Genomic DNA, 21,684 nt, shown 5'->3' with positions numbered 1-21,684 from the left:
TCAACCCCACAATCCAGTCCCACTGTCCAGATTAGTGATTCGCACACAAATATTTGCACCATGGTGGAGTGGCTCTCCCACCGGCTCATTGTTTACTCCAAACACATCTTTTCTGCCTGCCCTGTTAGAGGCCGAGGGGTTTCCCCACCGGGGGGGCTACAGTGAGACCCGAGGTGGGCTTTCTGCAGGCATTGGGGGTCCTGAAAACCAGAGGGGACCCCATAGGTATGAAAATATCATTTTCTTTTGGGACAGAGTCTCACTTCATTGCCCAGGCTGGAGTGCAGTGGCATGACCTCGGCTCACTGGTTGAACTCACCTCCCAGGTTCAAGCAATTCTCCTGCCTCAGCCTCCCAAGTAGCTGGGATTACGGGCACCCGCCAGCATGCCCAGCTAATTTTTTTTTTTTTTTTTGTACTTTTAGTAGAGACAGGGCTTTGCCATGTTGGCCAGCCCGGTCATGAACTCCTGAACTCAGGTGATCCACCCGCCTCAGCCTCAGCCTCCCAAAGTGCTGGGATTACAGGCGTGAGCCACCACACCCAGCCTTAATTTTTGTATTTTTAGTAGAGACAGGGTTTCATCAAGTTGGTCAGGCTGGTCTCGAACTCCTGACCTCAGGTGATCTGCCTGGCTCGGCCTCCCAAAGTGCTGGGATTACAGGTGTGAGCCACCACACCCGGCTGAAGATATCGTTTTCAGAGCCAAAAATAGGGCTGTGGGCAAGTGTCTGTATTACCAAGGTCACGGGCTGTCCAGGATGGTGGGTGGGTTATGGATGGTTCCTGGAAGTGGGCAGGCTCACTACCCAGACCCCAGACTCCAGGAGGCTCAGTCTGCCTCCCCTCAGATGCAGGAGTGGGCACTAATCCAAGAAAATGGGAGCAACGAGTGGCGGCTTCACAGCCAATAAGAATCCCCAAAGCCGGGCACAGTGGCTCATGCCTGTAATCCCAACACTTTGGGAGGTCAAAGCGAGAGGATCGCTTGAGGCCGGGAGTTTGAGGCTGCAGTGAGCTATGACTGTTCCACTGCACTCCAGCTTGGGTGACAGAGGAAGACCCTGTCTCAAAAAAAAAAAAAGCCCTGAGTTGCCAACATGCCCACCCCCCACCCTCCACGCCCATCCTCACGAAAGTTTCTAGAGCTCTTGGCAGCCCCAGGCTGGTGGACACAGCAATACCAGCATAAACCGGGGGGGGGAGCTATGTCCCTGAGACTGGGTTCCCCCCCCCCCCCCGGGGAGGGACACCGGCCAAGATCTCTCCCCTGCCCCCACCAGGTTCTCCTGGGGTCCTTCCCTTAGGAAGCTCTTCTGGTTGCCATCGCGACCAGGCTGACCCCAATTCTGCATTTGCTGGGATCTACCTGAACACATCGTGAGGCTTTGGAGGAGCTCCAAAGAGCAGACACCACTGCTGCGTTCTCCTCTCTGTCCCTGGGGGGCTATCAACCAGAGACAGCTCCCCACAATCAACCACTGGTCAGCCTTCACCGCACTCTCTCCTCCGCTGCGGTGTTGCAGATGCTCTGACCACTCTCCCTTCCCTACCCGCCTCTTCCCCGTCTAGCAAACGCTACTACAAAGCCTCCCACTGGCTGTGGGGCCAGCATGGGTCTGTCCAGCCTCCCGAACCAGACCAGGGAGGCTCCAGGGGCATCTGCGGGAGGGCAAGGAGGCCCTAGACCAAGAGTCATGGATGTGGATTTATTTATTTATTGAGACGGAGTTTCGCTCTTGTTGCCCAGGCTGGAGGGCAGTGGTGCGATCTCGACTCACTGCAATCCCCGCCTCCCGGGTTCAAGCAGTTCTCATATCTCAGCCTCACAAGTAGCTGGGATTACAGGCACCCGCCACCACGCCTGGCTACATTTTTTTTTTTTTTGTATTTTTAATAGAGAAGGGGTTTCACCATGTTGCCCAGGCTGCTCTTGAACTCCCGACCTCAAGTGATCCTCCTGCCTCAGCCTGCCAAAGTGCTGTGATTATAGGCGTAAGCCACTGCGTCCAGCCAGATGTGGTTTTAGATCTTGATCCTCATAACTCTAGAACCTTAGTCAAGTGTCTTCCCAGCCCTGAGCCTCAGTTTCCCCATCTGGAAAAGAAGAGGCCAGTATATTCTGAGGTTCCTTCCAGTTCTAACATTCTATGGCTCCCTCCATCCAAGAGGCTCAGGAAACGAGGAGGGGTTAGGACACCCAAGGAAGGGGAAAGAGGGGGTCCCCACTGGAGCCCCTGGTCCCGGCCCTAGGCACAAGTCAGGCTGGCCAACGTGACAGACCGAAACTCACTATCTGTAGAAGGGATGGTGGCACCAACTAGAACAAATGAGATGGTGAACTCCAAATGGAGTTACTCTGGAAAGGCCAGTTTCAGTCCAGGCCCCTCTTTACCTGGGGTGTAATATACATGCAATAAAAGTCATTCAGACATACAGTTCTATGAGTTTTCTGTTTCATTTGTTTGTTTTTTGTTGAGACGGAGTCTCACTCTGTCACCCAGGCTGGAGTGCAATGGCGCGATCTCGACTCACTGCAGCCTCCGCCTCCTGGGTTCAAGCGATTCTCCTGCCTCAGCCTCCTGAGCAGCTGGGACTACAGGCACCTGTCACCATGCCTGGCTAATTTTTGTAATTTTAGTAGAGATGGGGTTTCACCACATTGGCCAGGATGGTCTCAATCTCCTGACCTCATGATCTGCCTGCCTTGGCCTCCCAAAGTGTTGGGATTACAGATGTCAGCCACTGCACCCGGCCTTTTTTTTTTTTTTTTTTAATATTTCAAAAAGATAGAGACAGGGTTCTTGCTATGTAACCCAGGCAACATAGTCTGGTCTCAAACTCCTGGACTCAAACCACCCTCCCTTGCCGGGCGCGGTGGCTCAAGCCTGTAATCCCAGCACTTTGGGAGGCCGAGACGGGCGGATCATGAGGTCAGGAGATCGAGACCATCCTGGCTAACACGGTGAAACCCCGTCTCTACTAAAAATACAAAAACTAGCCGGGCGAGGTGGCGGCGCCTGTAGTCCCAGCTACTCGGGAGGCTGAGGCAGGAGAATGGCATAAACCCGGGAGGTGGAGTTTGCAGTGAGCTGAGATCCGGCCACTGCACTCCAGTCCGGGCGATAGAGCGAGACTCCGCCTCAAAAAAAAAAAAAAAAAAAAAAAAACCCCCTCCCACCTCAGCCTCCTGAGTAGCTGGGAATGGGAATAGAAGCGCAAGCCACCGTGCCTGGCTAATTTTTAAAAATTTTTTGTAGAGATGGGGTCTCGCTCTGTCACCCAGGCTAGAGTGCAGTGGCACAATTATAGCTCACCGCAGACTGGAACTCCCAGCCTCAAGCAGTTCTCCCGGCTCAGTCTCCCGAGTAGCTGGAACTACAGTTGTGTGCTACCACACCTGGCTTTTTTTTTTTTTTTTTGGCTGTGTAAGCTGGTCTCAGATTCCTGACCTCAAGCAATCCTCCTGCCTCAGTCTTCCAAAGTGCTGGGATTACAGGCATGAGCCACCCTCTCTGGCCATATTTCTATGAGTTTTCACAAATGCACGCAGTCAGGTAACTGGCACGGTAATCAAAACACATTTCAGTTCCATCTCCTCAAAAAAGTCTCCCACTCCCAGGCAAACCCTATCCCTAATCCTGCATTTTCCAGAACATCGTATGAATAGAACCAGAGGCCAGGCGCAGTGGCTCATGCCTGTAATCCCAGCACTTTGGGAGGCCAAGGAGGGTGGATCACCTGAGGTCAGGAGTTCGAGACCAGGCTGGCCAGCATGGCAAAAACCCGTCTTTACTAAAAATACAAAAAAAATTAGCCAGGTGTGGTGGCGTGTGCCTGTAGTTCCAGCTACTCAGGAGGCTGAAGCAGAAGAATTGCTTGAACCAGGAAGGCGGAGGGTGGAGTTAGCCGAGATCGTGCCACTGCATTCCAGCCTGGGCAACAGAGCAAGGCTCCATCTCAAAACAAACAAACAAACAAACAAAAAAACCCACATATGAACAGAACCAGGTTGGAAGTGGCCTTTCCAGTCTGCTTCCTTCCCTTAGCACAATGCTTGTGAGGTTTCCCTGTGGTGGTGTGGTATCCATCATTCATCCTTTTTCACTGCTGACTAGTATTCCACAGTACAGATGTTCCAGTTTGTTTATTCACTGGGCAGTTGGACATCTGAATTGTTTCCTGTTTGGGACAATTATGAATAAAGCCACTATACATATTCCTCTTTAGGTTTTTATGTGAACCTGAGATTTCACTTCTCATGGGTAAAATACCTAGTCATATGGTAGATGAAGGCTTAACTTTATAAAGGAGCTGTCAAAAACCCACAGAGACAACCATTAGCAATTGCCAGGGGCTGGAGTGGGGGGTGATGGGAATAGAGAGACTGCTAATGAGGTAACAGGCTTCTTTTCAGTGATGAAAATGATCGGAATTAGATGGTGGCAATGGTCGCACAACTTAATGAAGATACTAAAAATACTGCATAGCGTTATTTTAAAATGGTGAATGTGGCCGCATGTGGTGGCTTATGCTTATATATCTCAGCACTTTGAGAGGCTGAGGTGGGTGGATTGCTTGAGCCTAGGAGTTCAAGACCAGCCTGGGCCACGCAGCAAAACCCCATCTCTACAAGAGATACAAAAATTAGCCAGGCATGGTGGCACAAACCTGTAGTCCCAGCTACTCGGGAGAATGAGGCAGGAGCATAGCTGGAGCCTGGGAAATGGAGGTTGCAGTGAGCCACGACTGCACCACTGCACTCCAGTCTGGCCAACAGAGCAGGACCCTGTCTCTAAGAAAACTAAATAAATAGGCCGGGCACAGTGGCTCACACCTGTAATCCCAGCACTGTGGGAGGCCGAGGCAGGTGGATCACGAGGTCAGTAGATCGAGACCATTCTGGCTAACACAGTGAAACCCTGTCTCTACTACAAATACAAAAAAAATTAGCCAGGCATGGTGGCACATGCCTGTAGTCCCAGCTACTCGGGAGGCTGAGGCAGGAGAATGGCATGAACCTGGGAGGTGGAGCTTGCAGTGAGCCAAGATCGCGCCACTGTGCTCCACACTCCAGCCTGGGTGACAGAGCGAGACTCCGTCTCAAAAAAAAAATAAACTAAATAAATGAAATGGTGAATTTTATGTTGTAATGATATCATAATAAAGAATAAGAATATGATAATTTTTATATTTTTTTGGTAGAGACAGGGCCTTGCTAATACACATGCCCTGTCTCTACCAAAAAAAAATTTTAAAATTAGGTGTGCTGGCTTGGTGCCTGCAGTCCCAGCTACTTGGGAGGCTGAGGCAGGAGGATCCCCTGAACCCAGGAGTTTGAGGCCGCAGGGAGCCATGATCCCACCAAAGCACTCCAGCCTGTTAGGTGACAGAGCAAGACCCTGTCTCAAAAAAAAAACAAAAAAAAAAAGTAGAAACACCCCAAATGTCTATAACTGATGAACAGATAAACAAAATATGGTATATCCATTAAATGGAATATTATTTGGCCATATAAAGAAAGGCATATTGACTCACGCTACAACGTGGATGAACCTTGAACACATTATACTCACTGAGAAAAGGCCAGACTCAAAAGACCACATATTACACGATTCCATCTACAAGAAACGCCCAGAATAGGCAAATCTACAGAGATGGAAAGTAAATTAGTGGTTGCCAGGGGATGGGGGAGGAGGGAATGAGGGCTGACTGCTTAATGGGTGGAGATTCTTAGGATGATAAAAACGCTCTGAAATTAGACTGCACAACTCTGTGAATATATTTTTAAAAAAACACTGAATTATACACTTTAAAGGAATAGTTTTAAAATAAACTTACAAAAAAAAATCCAACATGGTAGAGAACAAAATCAAGTCCCTGGAGACACCACTGAGCCCCGAAAAGCATCACCACACACTCCTACCCCAGCCTCCAAATACCTACTCACAGGTACCCGTCCCATCCTCCAAATACCTTCCATATTTTCTTATGAGGAATAAATACACTCCTCTTTGTTTAACTGTCAGGTTTACTATCTAAAGTCTGCCAGGCTATATATATATATATACATATAGTTTTTTGTTTTGGTTTTTTTTTTTTTTTTTGGAGACGGAGTCTCGCCGCTCTGTCGCCAGGCTGGAGCGCAGTGGCACAGTCTCGGCTCACTGCAACCTCCGCCTCCTGGGTTCAAGCGATTCTCCTGTCTCAGCCTCCCAAGTAGCTGGGATTACAGGCATACATCACCACACCTGGCTAATTTTTGTATTTTTAGTAGAGATGGGGTTTCACCATGTTGGCCAGGCTGGTCTTGAACTCCTGACCTCGTGATCCACCCATCTTGGCCTCCCAAAGTGCTGGGATTACACAGTCATGAGCCACCGCGTCTAGCTGTTTTTTTTTTAATTATTATTTTTTTAAATTATTTTTATGTTTTGTAGAGACAGGGTCTCACTATGTTGCCTAGGCTGGTCTCGAACTCCTAAGCTCAAGCAATCTGCCCATCTCGGCCTCCTGAAGTGCTAAAATTACATGCCTGAGCCGCCGCACCTGACCTGGCTTATAGATATTTGCTATATTTACAGTTGGATGTTTTATTACCTATAGCCAAATTCAGTCCTAAATGACTGGGGATGGTCCCCTCTTTGCCACTAACCAGGACTCAGGGAGCTCTGTACACTGGAGAGTAAAGCTCCAGGCTGACAGTCAGGATTAAGCAGAATGTCAAGTAATCAGGCCTCGTCACCCGCCGGGTGGCCTCAGGAATGTCACATACGCGTGTATATACACACCCCTGCGCATATACACACCCCTGCGTGCGGACAATGATGTGTGTCTAAATAGCCCAGAGGCGGATCACCTGAGGCCAAGAGTTCGAGACTAGTCTGGTCCAACGTGGTGAAACCCCATCTCTACTAAAAATACAAAAATTAGCCGGGAGCCATGGCGGGCGCCTGTAATCCCAGCTACTCAGGAGGCTGAGGCAGGAGAATCACTTGAAACCAGGAGTTGGAGGTGGCAGTGAGCCGAGATCACACCACTGCACTCCAGCCTGGGTGACAGAACAAGACTCTGACTCAAAAAATAAAAAATAAAAATTAAATACGAAATAAAATACAAAAATTAGCTAGGTGTGGTAGTGCATGCCTGTAATCCCAGCTACTCGGGAGGCTGTGGCAGGCAAATCGCTCGAACCTGGGAGGCGGAGGTTGCAGTGAGTTGAGATCACGCCACTGCCCTCTAGCCTGGGCGACAGAGCAAGACTCCGTCTCAACAACGAAACAAAATAAATAAATAAATAGTCCAGAGGATTAACTGTTCTGGCACTCCACTTCACACTGGTGCTGTCTGTACACATCACCTGCCTTTCCTGGAGGGAAACGCCCCAAATTGGGCTGCACCCGGCTCAGAGAGACAAGGTGCCCCCACTGTCATCGCCACTGCCCTCCCGATTGCCTCTGAATGCCACAGCCAGGCCGGTAGAAGCAACTCCTGGTGTGGGTAGAGGAGCGCCAACGAGAGAGCTGGGATTGAAGGATGGAGGGGGACCGGGCACGGGGGCTCACCCCTGTAATCCTAACACTTTGGGAGGCTGAGGCGGGCGGATCACTTGAGGTCAGGAGTTCGAGACCAGTCTGGCCAACATGGTGAAACCCCATCTCTACTAAAAATACAAAAACTAGCCGGGTGTGTTGGCAAGTGCACGTAGTCCCAGCTACTGGGGAGGTTAAGGCAGAACTGCTTTAACCCAGGAGGCAGAGGTTGCAGTGAGCCGAGATCATGCCACTGCACTCCAGCCTGAGCAATGGAGTGAGACCCTGTCTCCAAAAAAAAAAAAGGAGGTGGAGGAGGCCCCCACCCTTCATGGGCTCCCACCCCAAGCTTGCTTCTAATTCATTTGACAAGGTTGCGCAGGATGCCCACTCCGCACCAAGCAGGGTGCTAAGAAGGGCAGGGATGTGGAGAACAACACAATGATGGGGCCCTGACCCACAGGGAGTCACACTCTGTCTGTGAAGGTGACAGACAAGCACAAGGGCAATTAGAATCTTGTTTGTGATGCGGGCTGTGGCTGGGGACACAGGCAAGAGGCACCTAATGTGACCTGGAGGGGGAGATGAGGTCAGGGAAACTCTGCAGAGAGAAGTGACATCCCAGCTGAGACCTGCAACGAGAAATCAGCCCAGGGACACAGCCAGGGAGCATTACACACACTTCAGGGGAGAGGCAGCAGTGTTCCAGGAAGCGAGACAGAGCACAGTATGTTTTAGAAACGATGAGGCTCATCGTGGCTGGCACAGACAGACATAGGCAGGGCCTGGCCATGCCCAGTCTGCAGCTTTTCCAGGAGCCACAGGAACCCCTGAGCTGCCTGGGAGCGAGGCCATCAGATACAGATCTTCACCTGGTGTCAATGCAGCAGCCCCACCGTCACGTCCTGTCTCTGGCCCTACACTTCTGTCCAAATCTCCGTCCTCCAGGGCTGTGCAGAAAGTCACTTCTCCTGCAGGCTGCCATCAACAACACCTGGGATGGCATTGTCTCCCATCCCCTAAGCAGCCACAGGTATCCCCCACCCCAGAACAGGGCCTGGCCTCTAACAAGTGGGATGGCTGACTGTGACCTTGAGGGGCTAAGGGGTCGGCAGGCCGAGGGTAGAACCAACCAGTTCTACCTTTTGAGGTTTTCCCAGTTTGCAGAAGCAGAAACCGAGGCATGCTAGCCGGATGCGGTAGCTCACGCCTGTAATCCCAGCACCTCGGGAGGCCAAGGCAGGTGGATCACTTGAGGTCAGGAGTTCAAGACCAGCCTGGGCAACATGGTGAAACCATGTCTCTACTAAAAACACAAAAAATTAGCCAGGCGTGGTGGCAGGTGCCTGTGATCCCAGTTACTCGGGAGGCTGAGGCAGGAGACTCACTTGAATCCAGGAGGTGGAGGTTGCAGTGAGCCGAGATCCTGCCACTGCACTCCAGCCTGGGAGACAGAGCAAGACTCTGTCTTAAAAAATAAATAAATAAATTGAGGCATGCCACACCCCACACCCCACACCCCAGGGACAGAGGGGTGTGTCTCAGACAGGCAGAAGATAAGAACAGATCTTGGAATGAAGGGGTCCAAGGTTCGCTGTCTGGGGAAGTGGGGCTCCCATGGGGCCAGCTTCTGGGGTCATCACGGGACAAGCTGAAAAAGTGTTCTTCACTGAGATGGTAGCTAGCTCCCCGCAACTGAATACACCGATTTTCCCAAGAACCTGGCAATACTATATAAGAAAACTATCCTTGTTTGTTCAGATGAGGCTCAGAGAGGTACAGTCACTTGCCTGTGGTCACACAGCAGCTCAGCAGTCAGGCTGGGATTTGAACCTAGGTGTGTCTAGCTTCAAAGACCCTGATGGTTCCACTGCACCCTGCTGTGAAGTGAGGGAGCCCCGGCCCTCTCCTTTGGATATGCTGAGAAGAGAATATCTCAGGGAGCTGCTAGGCCGGGGCAGGTGGGTGGGTGGAACAGGATCAAAGAGGGAGGATGTGGTTTGCCCACCTGCCCAGAGGGCTGCACCCACAGCTGGGAGCCAGGGTGTGCACTGGGAGCAGGGGTAACCACCTCTTTCTCCAAAGCCCTGCCTCTCCCCACCTGGCCTCACTGCAAGAAGCAGCCATGCCTGAAAAACCAGCTTCTGGATAAACATGAGAGAGACATTAGACTGAGAGAGTCATAAGACCCCTTGGAGCTGCCAGGACCACCCTGGAGCCAGGTGGGTGGGCGGGGGGTCTTGTCTGCTGCAGGGAGCCACCCAGGAGCACCCAAGGGCCTTCCTTCCTGCATAGGACTAACCTCTTTCCAGGCTTCCCACTGAGTGCTGGCCCCAGGGTCCAGCCTTTGAGGACTTCCGGGGACTCGGTAGGGGTGGGAGGCAAGGGTCGGGTACGGGGGAAGGTGCTTGGGGCAACCTTCCTCTGAGAGGGGCTACAATGATTTCACAAATAGCAAATTAAATAACAAAGTAAAAACAAGCTGGGCACAGTGGCTCGTGCTCACGTCTGTAATCCCAGCACTTTGGGAGGCCGAGGCGGGTAGATCAGTTGAGGTCAGGAGTTCGAGACCAGCCTGGCCAACAATGGTGAAACCCCGTCTCTACTAAAAACACAACAATTAGCCGGGCATGGTGGCAGGTGCCTATAATCCCAGCTATTCGGGAGGCTGAGGCAGAAGAATTGCCTGAACCCGGGAGGCGGGGGGCTGCAGTGAGCCGTGATCACACCACTGCACTCCAGCCTGGGTGACAGAGGGAGACTCTGTCTCAAAAACAAACAAATAACAACAACAAAAACAACACAGTAAAAAAAAAAACACCCAAATCTCTCAAGACACCCACGCAAGACATGTGATCACCCAGGAACCTCTGTCTCCTTAGGAAGCTGAGAGCCCTGGGAAACTCATGGATTTGCCAATGGGAAACTGACAAACTCTTGCTGGGGTCCCCTGCTTCATTCATGCCCACCTGGCAACCCTGGGGAGGTACTTGCTGTGGTTCCATTTTCTAGAAGGTCAAACTGAGGCTTAGCCTCAGGCAAGTGACAAGCTGGAGTCCATGAACCACCATAATCTAGGCACTGGCCACATAGGGGTTCACCAGAACAGCCACTGTTCACACAGGGCCAACCTCAGGTAGCAATGGGTTCCAAACATTTAGCGACCAGAACTATATTTAGAGCTCTAACAGGTAACTCCAGTAAAAGTGGTCCTAGGGCAGGGTGCGGTGGCTCACACCTGCAATCCCAGCACTTTGGGAGGCCAAGATGGGTGGATCATTTGAGGTCAGGGGTTTGAGACCAGCCTGGACAACATGGTGAAACTCCACCTCTACTAAAAATACAAACATTAGTCGGGTGTGGTGGCACGCACCTGTGATCCCAGCTACTGGAGAAGCTGAGGCAGGAGAATCACTTAAACCCAGGAGGCGGAGGTTGCAGTCAGCCGAGATGGCGCCACTGCACTCCAGCCTGGGCGACAGAGTGAGACTCTGTCTCAAAAAAAAAAAAAAAAAAAAAAGTGGTCCTACTCTGGCCCAAGGGCACAGGAGGTTTGAGCCTCACATGTCCCCACCTCCTGCTCCTTGGTGGCCCCAGGGGCTCTCCAGGGCTCTGTGGTAATCCACACGCTCACATTACCCTCGGCTGAGTCTCACAGCCCTGCAAACCTAGTGTTCTGTTCTCCCATTTAAAGATAAACAGGCCAGGCGCAGTGGCTCACCTCTCTAATCCCAGCATTCGGGAAGCTGAGGTGGGAGGATCACTTGAACACCGGAGTTTGAGACCAGCCTGGGCGACATGGCAAGATCCCCATCTCTACAAAATAAAAAAATCAGCTGGGTGCAGTGGCACATGCCTGCAAACCCAGCTACTTAGGAGGGCTGAGGTGGGCGAATCACTTGAGCCTAGGAGTTCGAGACTGCAGCAAGCTACGATTGCGCCACTGTACTCCAGCCTGGGTGACAGAACGAGACCCTGTCTCAAAATAATAATAATAAAAGATGAACAAACCAAAGCCCAGAAATGTGACATCACTCAGCCAGCCGTGTTCCGTTTGATCCTAACTCATGCTCCTGCCTGCAACAGCGGCTTCACCACCCTCCTTCCCTACTCCCAGAAGTCCTGCTCTTATTTCATGCAAACATGGAATTTCTACCCCAAGCAAAACAGCTGCAGGAGTGAAGACCAGAGACTCACCACCAGGAACCCCCAGACTCCCAGAGGGTGGGGGTACATAAGATCATGGGCAAGATACCCCAGGGCACAGACAACTCCCCTCCCTGGCACCACCCTCCACCTCCAGCTGTCCTGGCCCTGTAGCCTCAATTACTCCAGAGCCCACCTGGATGGCGGCGGGAGGATCACATGGGGCCAGAGGCCCCGAGGGCAGCAGCAGGCAGGTGTAATTTCATCGCGGGGCTCACAGTATGAGTCACCAGAAACAGAAGATGAAATTCCAGCTCTGAGGACGGAGATGAGCAGCTCCCTCGGCTTGGGGTCAGCTCTCGATGTGTGCGGGGAGTGGGGGAATGATGGGGTGCAGGCCACAGGCCCCCTGCCAGCCAGATGGTGCCTTTGTGAAAATGAGAAAGAGGAACCACCTTCTTCTGGGGGGTCCCGGGCTGATGCAGGGCCGGCCAAGCCAGTTTGCCAGATTTCCCTAGAGAGGAGAGTGGCTAGAGGTATGTGGCATATCTACACCATGGAACACTACTCAGGAACCAGAAGGGACCAGCTACCCATGCACCCAGCAATGCACATAAATGCATTGTGCTGCATGAAGCCAGATTCAGAGGTTGTGGACTATAGGATTCCATTTATGTGACATTCTACAAACGGAAAACCACATACAGAAGACAGATCAGTGGTTGCTGGGTTGGGACAAGAGACAAGGATAAACAAACAGGCTTCAAAAACTTGTAGGGGTTATAGGATTGTTCTAACTCCTGGGGTCAAGCAATCCTCCTGCCTTAGCCTCCCAAGTAGCTGGTACTACAGGCACACATCACCACACCCAGTTAATTGTTTTTTTTGTTTTTTTTTTAAGAGACAGGGTCTTGCTATGTTGCCCAGGCTGGTCTCAAACTTCTGGCCTCAAGCAATCCTCCCACCTCAGCCTCCTGAGTAGCTGGGGCTACAGGCATGAGCCACCTCGCCTGGCTAATTTTTGTACTTCTTGTAGAGATGGGGGGTTCGCTATGTTGTTTAGGCTAGTCTCAAACTCCTGGCCTCAATCCATCCTCTCGCCTCAGCCTCCCAAAATGCTGTTCTATGTCTTGATGGGGGTTGGACGACATGAGGGTGTGAGCCAGGCAAGTTCCTGGTATAGCATAGCCCTCACTCCTCAACAATATTTATAATAAAATATAAAGTGGGGCTTGGACATGGTGGTTCACACCTGTAATCCCAGCACTTTGGGAGGCCGAGGTGGGCGGATCACTTGAGATCAGGAGTTCGAAACCAGCCTGGTTAAGATGGCAAAACCCCATCTTTACTAAACATACAAAAACTAGCTGGGTGAGGTGGCATGCACCCACAATCCCAGCTACTCAGGAGACTGAGGCAAGAGAATTGCTTGAACCTGGGAGGCAGAGGTTGCAGCGGGCTGAGATCACACCACTGCATTCTAGCCTGGTGACAGAATGAGACTCCATCTCAAACAAATAAATAAAATAAAATATAAAGTGGGCCCTTCTCATGTGCCAGCCGGGGGCTAGGGACCAGGACCTAATGAGAACCCCTCAGGCCTGACACCTGTGCAAGGTTCTCATTGGCTGGTGGAAAACAGATGGATGGATGAAAAGATACAGACTTGCTTTAATGGTGGTTCTGCCAGGAGCCAGAAAATGCACCTTGAGACCCTGCTAGACCCCAGCCAGCAAAGAGGCCTATCCTTGGCCAACCATCTAAGAGGCAGGCAGCCTGGAGGGTCTCCCCTCTGCCACGGGGAACAGGAGGGTAAAGGGCCAAGCTGCTCCCCACTCACCTGCCCTCCCCAACCATGCAGCCTCTTCTGCATCCTCAAGCGCCCAGGACCCCAAGCCCTCAAACCAGGCTCTCCTGCCCTGCCCTCCACCACAGACTTGCCCCCAGGGGGCCCACACACCCACACTGTAGCATCCCCACGGGGCCACACCAAGTCCCTTGGACTACATACAGCACCACCCTGGGACCCAGGCAGGTTGGGAAGAGCCATCTCCCTTTTACATCCAAGCAAACTGCCCAGGCGGGTGGAAGGTGGACATGGACCCATGACGCCGGCCCCTTACTTCCCCCCATGCCCCCCACTCCAGAGGCTGCAGCACAGGTGCTGGGAACCTGCCTCAGGTGGCAGCATGGCAAAGGTGCAGGAATTCCCAGCAGCCTCTATGCTGTGGGGTCACTCCCTCAAGTCCACAACCACCCCCGCTGGCGGGGTCTCCCAGCCTTGAAAGGGAGGCATTGCAGATACTTTCCCAGCACTCAGGCCTTGCCAATCCTACATGAAAATCTTACTTGGTGTCTAATAGGGTGTTTCCAGCAATTTCCCACCCCCTCCTCCCAGCATCTCTAAATATACCGTATGGACCACATTGGCCAGAAATCCCTGAAGATAAGGACTTCCCAAACTGGGGATCCCTGGGCACCCCTCAGGCCACCTAGACTACACCCTCCGTACTACCCAGGGCAGGAGGAGATCTAGACCCTCCAGCCACAGGCTGGAGAAAGCCCGACCAAAGACATTAGAAGGACACCACCTGTAATCCCAGCACTTTGGAAAGCTGAGATGGGACGATTCCTTGAAGCCAGGAGCTTGAGACCAGCCTGGGCAACGCAGCAAGACCCCATCTCTAAAACAAAAAATATATATATTTTTTAAATTAGCTAGGTGTGGTGGTGCACACCTGCAGAGGCTGAGGTAGGAGGATCACACTGAGCCCAGGAGTTGGAGGTTGCAGTAAGGTAGGATCACACCACTGCACTCCAGCCTGGGAAACAGAGTGAGACACTGTCTTAAAAAATAGAATAAAATAAAAATGAAAACGGACCGTGCTGGCCGGGTACAGTGGCTCACTTCTGTAATTAAAGCACTTTGGGATCACTTGAACTCTGGAACTGGGCAACATGGCGAAATCCTGTCTCCACCAAAAATACGAAAAATTAGCCAGGCATGGTGGTGTGTGCCTGTGGTCCCAGTTACTCGGGAGACTGAGCCAGAAGGATCGCTTGAGCCGGAGGGAGAAGCTGCAGTGAGCCGAGATTGCGCCACTGCATTCCAGCCTGGGTGACAGAGTGAGACCTCATTTCAATACAAATTTAAAAAAAAAAAAAAAGGCCATGATTCAGTGAATCAGCTCCACTGGATTCAAACTTGCTCCAGATCATCCTCGGGGCCTCCACTGAGCCCTGACCCCAATTCCAGGGTCAGCCACACACACCTCTGGCCCCTCCCCAACCTCCATCCATCTCACCACCCCAGAGGCAGCAGTAGTAGGGTTGGCAGATAAAATGCAAAACCTCCAGTTCAGTCTGAACTACAGATCAACAACGGGTAACTTTTAGCTAGAAGTTCATCCCAAATATTGCATTAGTCCTTGCTTGTCTGAAATCCAATTTTAGCTGGGCATCCTTATTTTTATTTGCTAAATCTGGCAACCCGAAGCAGGTGGTCCTGAAGGAGGGCGACAGGTGGGCACACAAATAGCTCCGGGTCAGCCAGGCCCCAGCTCAGGGGCCAGAGGGAAGGGTGTTTGAAATGAGAGTTCTGTTCACCGCCTGAGACACTCCCTAAGATTGTGTAAGATAAAGTACATCCTCACCCATTTCACCTATCTTATTCAGGACACCTATCTTATCTTTTTTTTTTTTGAGACAGAGTTTCGCTCTTGTCACCCAGGCTGGAGTGCAATGGTACAATCTTGGCTCACTGCAACCTTCACCTCTTAGGTTCAAGCAATTCTCCTGCCTCAGCCTCCTGAGCAGTTGGTATTACAGGCGCCTGCCACTACGCCTGGCTAATTTCTGTATTTTTAGTAGAGATGGGGTTTCACCACGTTGGCCAGGCTAGTCTCAAACTCCTGACCTCAGGTGATCCACCCGCCTCGGCCTCCCAAAGTGCTGGGATTACAGGAATGAGCCACGGTGCCCGGCCCTAACTTATCTTAAATGGGCAAATTTCAGGGCAGGAACCCAGGTTCCTACAGCCCTGGCCCCATTCTGCACAACCCTCCATACTCATGAAGCCACCAACCTAGGTGCAGATTGGCCCAGAGAGAAGGGAATGGGACCGAGAATGGATCAGTTCTGCAGGATCAAGGGAGAGAGAGCTACCAAAATAGGGTGGGTTAAGAAGTAATGAATAAGGCCGGGTCTGGGGGCTCACGCCTGTAATCCTAGCACTTTGGGAGGCGAAGGAGGGCCAATCACTTGAGGTAAGGAGTTCAAGACCAGCCTGGCCAACATGGTGAAACCCTGTCTCTACTAAAAATACAAAAATTAGCCGGGTGTGGTGGTGCATATTTGTAATTCCAGCTACTCGGGAGACTGAGGCACGAGAATCACTTGAACCCAAGAGGTGGAAGTTGCAGTGAGCCGGGATCGTGCCACTGTACTCCAGCCTCGGCAACAGAGCAAGACTCCATCTCAAAAAAAAAAAGGTGGTGATGGACCAGGGGGCTTTCCTGAAAAGCCTTCTGCCTCCAAAACCCACATTACAAGATGCCCTACAGGCCAAATCCCCTCTGCCACACCTGGAGATACCTGGCTGAAAACTTCCAAAGTAGGCCAAGAAAGTGACAGGGTCCCGCCTCCCTTCCGGAGTATGGAGCCTGGGCAGAAAGCAGGTTGCTATGAGATGAGGCTGAGGGGATTCCGAGAGGCCAGGCCCCTCCTGCCCTACCTGGAGCCCCCAACACCTACACCTTGGAGTCTGTTACCCCCTCACCAGCAATCACCTGTCACAACACACTGTCTTCTGGCCAGGTTCATGCGTCCCCTTCTCCCCCAGAAAACCATCCTTCCCACCACTCCACCTCTGCTATGAATTCCTTCGGGGAATTCCCTTCCAGTCACACTAAGCGTCCCTGTCCTAGCGGCCCCACATTCTTCTGGAAGCCCCTCAATCAAAACTGAACTCAGGGCCGGGAGCGGTGGCTCATGCCTGCAATTCCAGTACTTTGCGCGGCAGAGGCGGGCAGATCACTTGAGGTCAAGAGTTCTAGACCAGCCTGGCCAACATGATGAAACCCCATCTCTACTAAAACTACAAAAATTAGCCGGGTGTGGTGGAGCATGCCTGTAATCCCAGCTACTTGAGGCAGGAGAATTGCTTGAACCCGGGAGGCAGAGGTTGCAGTGAGTCGAGATGGCGCCACTGTACACCAGCCTGGGCGACAGAGCGAGACTCCCTCTCAAAAAAATAATAATAATAATTTAACTCAGCATGGATCCCAAGCCCTGGGTCCCGCTCTGCTCCTCTGTTTGTAAATTGGTCCTGCCGGTCTCGTTCCACGGATGTCTCCTGAAGCTTCTGCAGGCCCCATGGAGCTGGGCGTACACCCCTGGCTTGTCCCAAAGAACCTGGCTGTGGCCCTGGCTGCCACGCATCTGAGAGAGAGAGACTTACAAACGGTGAGAGTCAGAGAACTGAGAGATACAGAGAGGATGACATTGGGGAGCAAAGCCCGTGAGGTTAAGGTTGGGAGAAGACACAGCCTGGGGTTGTGGGGAGAGAGGGGGCCCCAGGAAGTTCAGAGAGAGACCCTGGGACTCCTATCAGGGTGGGGAACTTGCCCCAGACACGAGCATTTAAGAAAAATAGGAGAGAGTCTGCTCAGCCATTTAGGTCAAGGCTCAAGAGCAGGATTTCATTCATTCATTTACTCATTCAATCATTCATTCATTCATTCAAACATGTAGCCATTTAACAAGTATTCGAGGAGCAAGCCTCCATCCCTACCTGTCCCTAGTGCAACTCGGGAGAGAAATGTAAACATCTGAGTAAGATCAATGTTGAAACAAAGGAAGGAAAGGATGTTGCCTGGGTGTGGTGGTTCACTCCTGTCATCCCAGCACTTTGAGAGGCCAAGGTGGGAGGAATGCTCACGCCCAGGAGTTCAAAACCAGCCTGGGCAACATAGCAAGACCCCATCTCTACAAACAATAAAAAATTAGCCAGGTGTGGTGGCGCTTGTCTGTGGTCTCAGCTATTTGGGAGGCTGGGGCAGGAGGGTGGCTTGAGTCCAGGAGTTCAAGGCTGTAGTGAGCTGTGATCACACTACTGTACCCCAGCCTGGGCACAGAGCAAGACTCTGTCTCAAAAAAAGAGAAAGGATGTCATGGGGATACACAGGTGGTACCATGGCCAGCCCTGAGGATGAGGAAGTCTTCAGCCCAAAAACACCACAGCCAAGCCAAGTCCTGAAGGAGGAGAGGAAAAGAGGCAAATTCGACAATCCTGATCCCCTACCCTAGCCAGGCAGGGCCATTAAAGGAAGCCCCCCAGCCTCCTCAGGGGAAAGAGCAAGAAGAACCTTCGAGAGAAGAGGAACAGTGTGTGTGCAGAGGCCAGGGATGGGAGGAAGCCAGGTCATTCAGGAAAATGGCAAGACTACAGGATTTTTTCTTTCTTTCTTTTTTTTTTTTTTGAGATGGAGTCTTGCTCTGTTGCCCAGGCTGGAGTGCAGTTGCGTGGTCTTGGGGTCCCGAGCAGCTGGGATTACAGGTGCCTGCCACCATGCCCAGATAATTTTTTGTATTTTTAATAGAGATGGGATTTCACCATGTTGGCCAGGCTGGTCTCAAACTCCTGACTTCGTGATCCACCCACCTCAGCCTCCCAAAGTGCCGGGATTACAGGCGTGAGCCACTGTATCCAGCCAGACTACAGAATTCATGAATGGGCTGAGGAAGCAGTGAGTGGTCAAAGAGAGACTGGACCCCAAATGAGAATCATCTGAGAGCTGTGGTCTCTGGTTCCAAGGTCATGCTTAGGACGTGAATGTCCCAAGCCATCACCCACCATCCACAAGACCCCAGGTCCAACAAGCAAGTTGTCACCAAACTGTGGATGGCCTGGCCTCTGGAGTCAAGCAGGCTGCAGAAAGAGCTACCTCCAAGACCCCTAGATTACAGCTGCCACTTAGACTATTGCCAAACACCAAGCGCTGATGACTACCACCTCATCAGAAGGCTAGCCGGGCTCCCGGGAGGCCGCCTTCAACGAACAGATAAAAATTATTTGTGATTAGCATATTGCAAATAAATGACCCTTCTCCCAGCATCGAGAGAACAGTCCTTTTAAGTAGGTTTAGCGTGTCCCCTACAAAGCTGTCTTCAAGACCCAGTTTTACAACCATCGGTCCTAAGTTCTCGAACATTTTAAGAGTGCAGGCTCTGAGTGGCTGCGGAGTTTCAACCCTTCCTTCCTAGTTTCCTCTGTGGGGTCCTGTGGGACCCTCTGAGTCAGAACTGCCGATTTCTAGGTCACCCTCAGAGCAGGCTGTGGAAGAATGAGGTGTGGACTTGAGCCTCCCATACCCCAGAGGCAGGATGGGGGTTCCGATACCCTGTCACCTTGGGGCCAAGCCTGTCCCTTGGTCCGCAGGTGCCTGCTCAGAAGAGGTCAGAGTCTATCTCACACCCTCCTGGGCCCCAAATAGGGCGGTTCATGATGGCCACCTAACTACCTTATACCTAACCCCTCCCTGCCAGCAGCCACCAGCCTCCAGCCACCTCCTCCTGCTTAGAATAAATAATCGATGCTGGTGCCTTTCCCCTCTGGAATGACACTGCTGAAATAAATGAGCTGCTTGGGGCACCTTCCAAGCCCCAAGGCCCCAGGCCAGTGCCAAGGAGTCAACAGTCCTGGCCACGGGGCAGCCAGACACACAGAGGCCGACCATAGCAGCGGCAGGCCAGGGTAGCTTCTAGACACCCCTCTCCTCTTCTAAGAGAAACCCCTGCAAATGCCCACTCCTCCAAAAACTGTGGGGGCCTGCCCTCCACTCCCACCCGCCAGGCCTAGGGCCATCCCCAGGATACCCCTTGGCACATTCTCCATCCAAGAGCCAGTACTCCCCCACGGGCCCTGCAGCGAGACCCCTATGTCCCAGTACCCTCGCTTCAGCTGGGATGGGGGCACAGGAGACTCCCACCGCAGGACCTTGGTCCTGGGAGGCAGGGTCACTAGGCCAGACGCCAGAGCTCCATCCCCCTCTAGCACTGCCAGGAGGGTGGAACTGTCTCTCAGCGGCACAGCGTCCCCCTTCCCTGGGCCCACGCCAGGCGGGGCAGGGTCTCACTCTCTGGCTGCTGGCCAGGGGTGCGGAGCCCAGGAGAGGTGTCAAGCCCATCATGCCCAGGGTACTTAGGATGGGGCGGTTGGGTGTTCAGCACCCTGTGGCCCCTCCTCTGTCCTCTCCACCCATCTGCAGGAACTCAGAGACCACCCACAGATCGAGTACCCTCAACTTACTCCTCTGAACCCTTTGTGCTCCCCCCACTGCCACCTTCTGAGTCCCCTCCACCCGGGGTTCAGCGGCCACCACCACATAGGCCAGCCCCCTCCCCGGGGCGGCGAGGGGGGGTCCACAACAGGAACCACCCTGCTGGGGCAATCCTGGCTGGGATGGACTCCGCCTGGGAGTTGGGGGCGCGGGCCAGGGGCTGGCCCAGCCCGGGAGAAGGTGGAGGGGGGTGAAAGGCGGGGACCGCGGCCTTCCCAGCCCCCTCTGCTCCCACCCCGGCGCCCGCCACCGCGGGCAGCGCGACTGACCTCATTCGCCAACTGCAGCAGCCTGCGGGCGCCGGCCCGGGACGCCCCCCACCTCCAGAAGGGCCGGTGGCAAGGAGGGAGGGGGTGACAGCTCCCAGCTCCTGGCCCCTCCCGGCAGGTGGGGGGCGGCCGTCCCTCCCCTCCCCCGGGCCCGAATTATAATCCCAGTCACGTGCCTCCCCGGGCACCCAAAAGCCGGCCCTAGCTCCTGTAACACCTTGAGGGGGGAGGGGCGGGGGCCCCCCCGGAGGAGGCGGAGGGGATCGGGGGCGGGGGTGGGGGGGAAGGGGAGAAGGGCCTCGGCGCCCGCCCCCCGCAAAAGTTTCTCCTACCTTGGAGGATCCCCAAGCGCTCCTGCCAGCGGCGCCCCGGCCCCGGCCCGCGGCCAGGACTCAGCCTCCTGCCGCTGCCTCCTTAATTAATCCGGGAGAATGGGGGAAGGAGAGGCAGAGGGAGGCGAGGACGGCGGCGCGGCGAGGGCGGGGAGGGAGGCGCGGGGAGGGGGCGCGGGGGGGGATCGGCCGGCCGGGGGGCTGGCGCTCGGCGGCCCCCACCCCCGGCGCGGGCTGCGGCGGAGGGCGGGGCGGCGCGGGGAGCGGAGCGGAGAGCGGGAGCGCGGGGAGGCTCTTTGTTCTGTAATCCCAGTAAGATTGCCAGCCATTCGCCCCGGCCCTAATCCCAGCCCCGCGCAACACCACCCTCCATTGGCTGCCATTTACATACGGGATTAGCCCGCCCCGCGCCCAGCGCCCCTGCGTCCCCCCCTTGCTACCCCGCGCCCCTGCGTCCCGGGGATCTGGGCACCGCGGTGGGGAGAGCGCGCCGCACCCCTCGGCCCCGGACCTGCGGGGAGGGGCGGTGGCGCCCTCGGTCCCCCCCCAGCCCCGGATTAGAAAAGCCTGGGCGCGCTCCCGCCTACCCTCATCGCCCCCCACCACCACTGGGAGAGCAGCGGGGCGCAGGGGGCTGGGGCTGGAGAGTCAAGGTCACCCAGCTGGAAAGTGCGGAGGCCCGGAGTGTCCTGGCCGGTCACTCCCGCCTGGCCCGGGTTCTAGTCCTAAAGCTTGGGCCAGGTACCTCTTACAGCCTTTGTCCCCCTCCCGCCCCTGAGATGTGCAGGAAGGCAGTGACATGCCGAAAGTCGCAGCAGAGCCAACTGGACTCTTGGTCCCATCTTGTCTGATGGGACCTTCCTCTGAGAGGCTCTTACCCCTGTCCACCCGCCCCTCCGCGGTCTCCCCCCACCCCGCCCCGCTCCCACCAACGACACACACACCACAGCAGCGCTGCTACTGAATCAGAGCGCACGCCTCCCATCCGGCCCCAAAGCCATAAATCCTAATTCAGCACAAGGAACACAGTCCTTCCCCCACGTGGTGCCCTGAGCCCTGAACTAGG

General features: G+C 53.7%; 1 protein-coding gene across 1 annotated transcript in view; it reads right to left on the bottom strand.

The window, feature by feature from the left end:
- The window catches only part of GTF2IRD1 (GTF2I repeat domain containing 1), a 108,193-nt gene extending 87,342 nt beyond the window's left edge, over positions 1-20,851 (bottom strand). The window contains exon 1 of the mRNA XM_033192132.1: positions 20,619-20,851. The gene's annotated coding sequence lies outside the window, so the exon portion shown is untranslated. The remainder of the gene's footprint in view (positions 1-20,618) is intronic.
- Positions 20,852-21,684: the final 833 nt, after the last annotated feature.

Source organism: Trachypithecus francoisi, unplaced genomic scaffold (assembly GCF_009764315.1).
Source record: "Trachypithecus francoisi isolate TF-2019V2 unplaced genomic scaffold, Tfra_2.0 Lachesis_group4, whole genome shotgun sequence".
NCBI lineage: Eukaryota > Metazoa > Chordata > Mammalia > Primates > Cercopithecidae > Trachypithecus > Trachypithecus francoisi.
Note: the sequence above shows the minus strand (reverse complement) of the source record. Positions and strands in the feature narration are given on the sequence as shown.